Raw genomic sequence first — 9,950 nt, 5'->3', positions numbered from 1 at the left:
ACTTTTTGTAGCAGGTAATTTAGTAATGTAATGAATTACTCCAGCGACGGTAATTGTAACTAAATTACCTAATTACTTTTTCGCACCAGGCATATTTTTTGTGTCCACAATACACAAGTGCGCTTTTCTTTTTTTTTTTTGCTTTTTCTTTTTTCTCTACACCTTTCCAAAAAACACTCTTTGGCCGCCGCTATGTTTCTGATGCTAATGCGGCTGGTGCGACTCTCGCGCCCGCTATCAGCTAGACATTTTCCGCCACTCTCTTGAACTGTTAAAAACCCGCTCAGCGCGGTTCTCTACCTATGTTTTGCGGTTTTGCATTCGACGTTTTCTGGCCCCTCTTGAAAGTTTCCGCTTACTTTTTCTGATGCATACTGCGTACCCTCTCTCTGTTATCTTCCACTGTGAGAAATAGGGCTGGTAAGTGCCTTCCATTCGAGCTTTTCTGCTCGACATTCTCGGGAAACGAAGGAGGGGAAGTAGGTCGAACTAAGGCCCCTGATGGAACGGCCCTCGACGCGATTTTGCGAACAATGACAATTGTTCTTTCCCCCCCCCCCCCCCCCCCAGAGATAATCTGCATAGGGTCCTCAGTCATCTCCAAAAATAGTTGTCCGGGTTGGGGTGGGAAACGGATCAGTCGCGTGCGTTCCTCTGTCCATCGGTAAACATGCAACAGAGAGTTCTAGCTGTGTGCCATGAACTGTGTAAATAATGTAAATAAAGTTATCTGTAAAAGGAAGTTATCAATAGCTCCTTTATATTTAAAAGTATACAAAAGTAATGCGAAAGTAATGTCATTACTTTTAAAAGTAATTTTTAATGGTAATTAATTACTTTCTGGCTGTGGTAATTTGTAATGTAATTTAATTACAAAATATGAGTAATTTGGCCAGCTCTGCTCTCAAATATGGCATCCAGTGAATGCCTCCTATTCTGTTGAGAACATCACATTTCAGCAGAAAACTGGACTGTTTAACATTGTTGGCATTTTACTGAGAAAATCAAATTCCAGGTGCAAAATGCACACTGCAAAAGGTTCGCGCTCAGCGCAACCTATGCAGCAGCAGCAGCAGGCAACCTTTAATTGCGCCCAGAAAGACTAAGCGATTGGTCAGAGGCCCATCTAGGAGTCCCCTCCCAATCACCCCTTAGGCGACGGCCAGAATCCCTTGGACTCCAGCGGCGTCCTCGGCCAGTCGGACGACTTGTTCCTGCACCTCAAGGTCGGTGCAGAGAAGAAGAGCTTCCCAGCTCTCTTGGTTGGTGATCTTTTTTAGTAGTGGCTGGGCTTTGCGGTCGAGCCGGCTGCATTCCCAAATAATGTGGCGAAGAGTCGCTCTTGCACCACATAGCTGGCAGTTTCCCTTGTAGCGATCCGGATACCATCCGCTGAGCTGGGCAGGACTATGGTAGGTGCCTGTCTGTAGTCGCCGCCAAGCTACCGCTTGTCTTTTGTCCAGCGAGGGATGCGCCGGAGGGTAGCGCATCCTTTCGCCGGCGTAATGATCGAGGATGTCTCGGAACGTAACCAGTCTGTCGCCCCCCGTCGACGATTCGATGGAGGGGTCCGACGTTGCTCCGGCCCGGCGAGTGAGACCTCGGGCCGCGTCGTGAGCCTCCTCGTTGCCGGGGAGCGACGAGTGTGCTGGAGTCCAGATCAGCTTCACCTTCGCAGTCTTTTCAGGATCACCTAGTACTCGAAGCGTAACCGGCGAGATCCGTCCCTTGGCGTATTGGCGAATCGCCATCTGCGAATCGCTGACAATGATTTTAGCGTCTTGCAGCTTGAGTGCCAGAGCGATGGCCACTTCCTCGGCTACCTCCGGTTCTGTCGTCCGGACACTGCAGCTCGCAACGATCTTCCCTTGCTTGTCAACCACGGCTGCGGCCATGGCATCCCTGTCGTACCTCGCAGCGTCCGTGTAGTAGACGGCCTCTTCCTTCTCTAGTAGTCTTCGAAGGGCCTTGGCTCTCGCCGTTCGTCGCTCCACATGGTGCACGGGGTGCATGTGACGTGGCAGGTTTGGGATGGTAAGCTTCTCCCGGACCCGTCTCGGCACGTCTATTTTCTCGCCCGTTTGTCTTTCGTAGCGGATGCCCAGGTTTTCGAGAATGTGACGCCCGGTCGCGCTCTTTGTTAGCCGTTCGAGCTGAGACGTCCGCTGCGCCTCGACGATCTCTTCCACGGTGTTATGTAGGCCCAGCGCCGCCAGCTTTTCGTTTGACGTAGAATCCGGGATGCCAAGTGCTCGCTTGTAGGCCTTCCTAATCAAGCAGTCAAGTTTGGCTTTCTCCGCCACCCCGAGCCGTAGGAAGGGAAGGACGTATGCCAGCCGGCTCACGACGAAAGCGCGGACGAGGCGTACAAGATTTCCTTCCCTCATCCCGAAGTGACGGCCTGAGATGCGTGAAATAAGCCGGGTGATCTGGTAAGTTGACGCCTTGAGCGATTCGATCATCTCGTAGTTGTTGCCATCCGCCTGGACCCGCAGACCCAGGATGCGAATGCTCTTCACCGACGGGATACGCAGTCCTTGCGAGTAGAGCGCGATGTCCGACGGCAGCTGGCGGGACCGAACAGGTTTGAGGAGGAGGAGCTCCGACTTTTGTGGAGAGCAAGTTAGGCCCCTCGGAGTGACGTACTCCTCAATCGTCCGTATCGCTTCTTGTAGCGTGTCTTGGATGAACCCGTCAGAGCCGCCGGTCATCCAGAGCGTGATGTCATCTGCGTATATACTGTGGTGCAGCCCCTCGATCTTGCTGAGCTTCGCAGGCAACTCAATCATCGCCACGTTAAATAGATATGGCGACAGGACCGAGCCCTGAGGTGTGCCTCGCCCGCCTAGATTGATGTCGTCGGACGTGACGCCACCGATGGAGATTTGCGCCGTCCGATCGCTGAGGAAGTCTTGAATGTAGTTGAACGTGCGTCGCCCTACGCCCAGCTTCTCCAGGTTCTCAAGGACCGCATCATGCCTGATAGTGTCAAAGGCCTTCGTAAGGTCGAGGCCCAGGATCACCCTAGTGTCGAGATGAGAGCTTTTTTCGCCATCTATGATTTGGTGCTTGAGCCTCAGCATCACGTCTTGGGTAGACAAGTGTGGCCGGAATCCAACCATGGTGTGAGGGAACAATTGGTTCCTCTCCATGAAGTCGTTGATTCTCCGTAGAACGACGTGCTCCAATATCTTGCCCACGCAGGACGTGAGCGAGATTGGGCGCAGAGCGTCGAGCTGAGGCTTCTTGCCTGGTTTCGGGATCAGGACCACTTTGGCCGTTTTCCACTGCCGTGGTAGCTGGCCTTGTCTCCAGCACTCGTTGATGTACTTTGTGATGCCGGTTATGGCTTCGTTGCTCAGGTTCCGCAGCATCTTGTTGGTGACACCGTCCGGTCCCGGAGCAGACTTGGTCTTCAAGTTGCGCAGTGTCTCGGCAACTTCAAACTCAGAAATGTCCGCGTCTAGCACCTCGTTGTCTGCACCGCCGTATGTCGTGGGTGTTCTCGGCGGGTTGTCACCAATATATCGCTTACGGATCTCCTCTACTAGGTCGTCCTCGTCACCCTTGTGACTTCGAATGATCTCGCACATCTTGCTACGCTGAGCCGTCTTACAACCGTCCGGATCCAGTAGGTGCCGCAGTATGTTCCAAGTTTTGGGTACATTGGGCTGACCGTCGAACCCTTCGCAGGTATCCTGTCACTGTTGACGCGTAACCTGGTCAGCGTACGTCTCGATCGTTCTGCTGAGTTCAGCGATCTTTCTTCGAAGGTTCCGATTGTTACGTTGCGTACGCTGCCGCTTCTGCAGACTAGCCTTAGCCTCCCATAAGTGTAAGAGTCGGCTATCCGCAGCGGCCACGTCCGCTTCTTCCGGAATCACCTTGGTCGTCCGCTCGGCAGCCGCCAGCAGGCATTCCATCCACTCGCCAATGTTTGTGACGTCTTCCGTCTCGTATTCGCCCATCAGCTCTCGGAACTTATCCCATTCCGTGATCTTGCACTTTCTGCCCCGCGGCTTTCCAGGGCCCGCGCGGATCGTTATCTTTAGCACATAGTGATCGCTACCCAGGTCTTCCCACGTGTTTGTCCACTCTGCATCCTTTGCATAGCGCACAAACGTAAGGTCTGGCGTAGTGTCTTGTTGTCGGGCGGCTCCTCTCCTCGTCGGATAATCCGGATCGGTGATCAGGGATAGTCCGCATTCGTGAGAGTCGATCCACAGTTTTCGGCCCTTGGGTCGTTCGATCTTGTATCCCCAGTCCGGATGTTGGGCGTTGAAGTCCCCAACCACGACCAGTGTCTGGCGTCTGGCGATGTTCAGGGTCGCTTGGAAGAGGGAAGCGAATCTGTGCCGTTTCGCCGGGCTGCTGTAGATGTTCAGCACGAAGAGGCTGCGCTGGTCTTTCTTCTTCCCCGAGATTATCTCGATTAGCACGTGTTCAACTGTTGAAACGCCTGTGTCATGAACGACGACCGGTATGTTCCTTTTGACCAACGTGACCACTTGCGTCTTTTCCTTGGTATCCATGCCGTAGGACTTGTAACCCGACAGTTTGGCCAGTTGTTTCGCCTCTTGTAAGGCAATCAAATCCGGTCGTTCCTTTTCGTCTTTGTTATTCACGTATTGCTGTAGGTTGCCCCTCTTTTTGCCAAACCCGCGGCAATTCCACTGCCAAATTATGTACTTTTTACTGTTCACCATCTTGGTTTCTAACGACTTGTGCCGTACGTAGTTGTTCCATGTGCCTAGCCAGCTGCGTCAGCCACTCGGGGTTGCACATCAGCTCGACCACCTGCTTGTTAACTTCCTGTTGCAGCGGCGCCTCGGCCTTATCCAATGCGACCGTCTCTTGCCCCGGTCTTACGACCATCTTCCTCTTCGCGGGTGGCGAAGCCTTCTCCGGTTCCTTCTCCGTCTCGTTGCTTTTCTGCTGAAGCTGTGTCCTCAGCCATGCGTTCTCCTTCTCGGTTTTCTCTACCATCACGCGTAGAGCCTTGTTTTCTTCCTGGAGTTGTCGCATCATGACAAGGATCTCGTCTAACTTGTCGTTCTGCGTCTTGGCCTCCTTGCTCTTCTTTTCCGAGGCCTTGTGGTCGGTCACCCCGGCCCAGCTGACTCGCTGTCGGGAGCTGGACCTCCTCCTGGACTTCGATCTCCGCCGCGAGCCGGACCGGTGCCGCGAGGTTGACCGCACGGATGCTCGGCTCCGTGACCGCGAACGCGACCGTCCTTTGGGTAACGGCGGGAAGTCCTCTTCCTTGAACCTGCTCTCCTCTTGTTTCTTCTTCTTCTCCCACTGCCGCTGTTGCAGGATGTATGGCGTCTTGAAACGCTGCTTGCATCGTGTGTCACCCGTGGGGTGAGCCTTGCCGCAGATGCCGCACGACGGCGAGCACGCGTGGCCGTCTGTCGGGTTTAGAGTGTTGCAAATCTTGCACCGTTGCTCTTTCGGTCGCGGACACACGTCGGACCGATGTCCGACTCCGCCGCACGTACCGCATACTTCGATCTTTTTCTTGTACAGGTTGCACTTGTACTCCACGTTGCCGTACATGATCCAGAACGGCACCTTCTGGCCCTTGAAAAGTACCACCGCCGACTTGGAACGGCCCATCCGTCTGGCGTGGAGCACGTTTGGGTTCCTCGCCGGGGTTTACTACGGTTGATAGAATGCCATTTCGTCGAAGCACGTTTTAGAGAACGGGCACGTTTTATCGAAGCACAGTTTAGAGAAAGGAGAGCCTCAGTTTAGAGAATTGCCGTTTATCGAAAAAGGGACTCTATTTAAAAAAAGGTTTTCTACTTCGCGCGTGTATCACTGGTGCGCGTCTTAACCCAAGCCCCCCGCTGCGCTCCCGCCGCTTCGCGGCGGCAGTCTGCGGCGCCTCATTACAAAAATATTAACCCATCTGACTTATCCGCACACACCGCTTCGCGGCGGCCGAATTCGCTAAAAGGAGGCTCATCGCCATTTTCTCTAAACTGGGTTTCTCTATAAAGGAATTCGATAAACTGGGGTCGGTAAAACGGCTTTCGCTAAAACGAGCTTCTCTAAACCGCATGACTCCGCCTCGCCGTGACTAGGTTGTTTAGAACATCTTGCTCGGAGTCTTCGTCCGGTATCTCGTGAATTACGCCCTTTATGGTGTCGTCTGGCGGTATTGCGTACGCTACAACCTCGTAGGTTTGTCCCTTGAGGCTTATAGAGTGCACTCCTCCGTATTTGACGGCGTTTTCGAGTGCCGGGGTGCTCACGATGAGCGTATTTTGTTCCTCGTTGAAGCGAAAAGCGTCGTGTTCTGCGTTCTCCGATGAGAGCTGCGCCGCGCGTTGAATGCTGCGTTGGACCAAGACTCTGTCTTCGTTCCGCACGTTTAGTCCTCCTCGAAGTCGAAAAACGATTTTCGCATCATCTTCCGGAAGCTTCGGAGGCCTTGGCGCCTTCTTGATTCGAGCTCGGCCGTCCCGCCCGTTGTTCCTACCAAGAGTGCGGTTTGGCTGGGAACCGGCCGTTAGGCTTAGTGCTTTCTTTTCTGCTCGGGCCTTGAGTAAGACCGGCATCCAACCTCCCCCGGCAGAGTGAAACTCCTCCGGAGTGATTTCTTCTCCTTCTACCTCGACGACTCCGTTTCCGGGAGTCAAAAGAGGTATTTCGAAGCTTCGAGTGTCCATCTTGTCGTCGGTGCGGCAGCTACGGCCGCCCTCCATTTGTCTTTTGATGGCGCGCGAGGCTGAGCAAGGCGGCGCCTTGTTTCGTCGAGAAAAACGGTGAAATCTTGAGAAAAAAACAGCCCGCTCACCCAAGAATTTGGTGTCCGGGGGTTTCTCTCGTGTTCCACCGCATGTTGGTGGTGAAGATTTGGAACTATACTGCAGAGGTTCGCTGAAAGCTTGAAAAGTTCACGGAGCTGATGCGAGATGCGTTCGGCCCAGATCACTTCGTCGTCGTCTCTCCCCGCGCAACCTATGTATTCAAAAATAGGAATTTTTCTTGCTTGGCGCAGCGTCCTGAGGAGCGGCGCGAGCGTCAGGCACCCCGCAAACGCGCTTTCTGGCAGGAGTGATATTTCGCAAACGAAGTAGTTTTGCAGGATCACGCTGTCTGCTCTGTGCCGAAGATGCGGAGCAGAGGCACCTTCACAATACATTAGGTCTTTAACCCCCCTCCCCCCCCCCCCCCCCCCCTTTTTTTTTTTCCTTTGACGGTGCTCCTTTACAGAATACTTTTTAGTTCGGAGACTCCCTCCTTTGTTTGGGGGTGCCAATTGGACAATTATATTTCTGTCATTTGTTTGCAGTAAGTCTCCATTTCTTTTATTTTGCACCCAAAAACTGTGAAGTTTAAACAAAACTGCGAGAATTTGAGTGACTGCCAACGTTCGGCTGTCCCTCAAAAGCAACTAGAATCTTTCTTTTCAGATATCCCTGCCGTACACACTTGTAGTTCTATTTATCGTCAGATTAATAAGTCATATTTAGTGCTTTCAATCCTTCCATTCTCAAGGACAACTTTCTGAGACTGTTCAGCAACAACGAAAACATGTCTGAGTGCCTCAATGATGTGTACATGTAAAATGGTTCGTGCAACAATTTTCGTGCTTTCAGTAAATGCCGCTAAGAGGTAATCTCCGACGTTGGTAGCTGTCAGAAACACCCATTAGTTTCTTCTCTGCTCAATGGCAGACGCACAAAAAATAAAGGACAGAACAGCTTTCCGTTCCTCAACTCGGAGTTGGAACAAGTGGCGATGTGATCTGACGCTAATTGTATACCGCCAATTTTCATCATAGCCACAATGAAAACTATTGATATACCATGCTTTATTATTGGCAAATAATAAAGCATGGGTTGAGCTTTAGGCATTATTAGAGTTCGGCTATTCTCATCTTTGATCGAACACAAGTCAACACGAATGTTTGGCGATGCTGATTGTCAAGAATCCGAGCACTTGACTCGGGCTCATGACAATCGAGTAGGTTACGGCGTCACGTGACTCGCAGTGAGAAGTCGTGATAGCATGTGACGTCACAGTGTAAGCAACGCTAATACATATATATTTCTTTGCAACTCAAGAAGGCAGGGCGAGGGAAAAGAAGGCCGGGGAGGAAAAATCATACGAAACGTTGGAGAAGAGAGGAGGAAATTGACGTTCTGAATTTAAGTCGGCTTGACGCGGTGAGTCATGCGACCACGCCACGGGACCACGTGACGTGACATTCTTTGACAGCATGTCTTGAAACCATGATGTCACGTGACCACGTGACACACGATTAATTGTAGTGCCAATACAAAAGCGCCACGAAAACCCGCAATTTCTTATACATTGCAATTCGGTATATGACAATTTGATCTCTACATAAAAATGCCAGCTGCCAATTTTTACTTCTAAAACACACACTTTGTAATAAAAAAAAATACCGTGAACCGTTTTGAACCGGTTACCGTTATATTTTTTCCGGTTCAGTTGCGGTTCAGTTCCAAGATGGCGGCGAAGATTTCGGTTCGGTTCAGTTCCGGTTCGGCTAAAAATAACGGTTCAGTTCCGGTTTTCGGTTCGGTTCGGTTCCGGTTCGATACTCTGGTTTTAACATTGAACTTTAAGTCCAAAAACTGAGACAACGTGGGCTGAACAAGTAATGCTTTATAAGATTCAAAGAAAATAAGCAACTATTTCACATCATTTTGAGCAGAAAACATCAGCACACGTAGATCAGGCAAGGAAACAGTTGTAATAGTTTACAGCACGGCATTGAAATAATTGTTACAATGTGCAGCGCACACATGGTTACAATAGGCAGCGCATTATCCTCTTGAGGGTAAACCATCTGAAACCTACACGCTCATAACAATACATTTAACCGACAGCTGCTTTCCGACAACCAGGTAAGGCTCGCCTGAGCTGGGTATTCGAAGGGAAAGACCCATGGTTCCACAGGGGGCGTATCTGGTCCACGCAGACATACAGGGTGTTTTTGTTTTATTCTTTACAGAACTTTACATATTTTACCAAAAAAAAAAAGATATGGCAGATATGTGGATGCCGTCTTTCGTTATATCTGAAGGGCTCGGTGGACAATAAATGGGTGAATAACCGTTGCAATGTTTAATAATTAACCAAAATATGTTAGTTAACTTGTTTATTAGCGGCTTAATTGGCCATGGTGCAATTGCAGTTTTAAAAAGAGTCATTATTAAAGGCAAACACAATTTCAATAATTCGCGAAAAGGCAACGAGGTTCGCGAAATTTATCGTAAAAGTTTGCCTTTCTTCGGTTGATTCAGAAGCCGCGTTATGAAAATAATACGTAGAATTGTGACCTAGTTGTCTTGATGTATGGCGCCGGCGAGTCCACCGAATACACGCTGTCGAGTTAGGGACGAGGGGACAGAAACAACTGTGTCATTTTTTTACGCATCAATATCAGCACAACCGCATTCGCGCTTTCAGCACGCGGTTTTTTAATTAAGCGAAGGCAAAATTTTAGCGATGGATAGCTCAGGACAGAACGAGCGGGTTGGTAGAGATAATAAAGCTTGAGGAAGAAAACGAGAAGGGACGGACAAACACAACAAAAACGAGCGCCTTGTTGCTTTCGCTCAAAGCTCGTTGTTTGTTCGCGAACTTTCTAAATTGGGTAGGCCTTTAATAATGGTTCCCTTCAAAGCTGAAATTGCAACATGGCCCATTAAACCGTTCATTAACCCTTTGCCTACCACAAAAATTAAAAAAAAAAAAATGCGAAAATACCGATTTTTTTTTTTTTTTTATGTCTGTTTCACCTTATGATGTACCGCAGGAAAGGCTACAAGCGCGGGCTCCTTGCTCTAGGGCACATCTCGGCGGCACAAGCTCCCGTGCACCAAGGGCAGCTGCCAACGCTATGAGCTCGCGCTTCTAGCCTTCGCTGCGGTACAACATATGGAGAAACGGAGTGTATAAAATCG

The 9,950-nt window shown here is 50.5% G+C and overlaps 1 pseudogene; it reads right to left on the bottom strand.

The window, feature by feature from the left end:
• Nucleotides 1-1,111: 1,111 nt before the first annotated feature.
• Nucleotides 1,112-5,619, bottom strand: LOC115319834 (annotated as a pseudogene).
• Nucleotides 5,620-9,950: the final 4,331 nt, after the last annotated feature.

The sequence above is a fragment of the Ixodes scapularis genome, unplaced genomic scaffold (assembly GCF_016920785.2).
Source record: "Ixodes scapularis isolate PalLabHiFi unplaced genomic scaffold, ASM1692078v2 PGA_scaffold5__190_contigs__length_132052651, whole genome shotgun sequence".
NCBI classification, from domain to species: Eukaryota; Metazoa; Arthropoda; class Arachnida; order Ixodida; family Ixodidae; genus Ixodes; species Ixodes scapularis.
The sequence above is the reverse complement of the archived record's forward strand: the minus strand, read 5'-3'. Positions and strand labels throughout refer to the sequence as shown.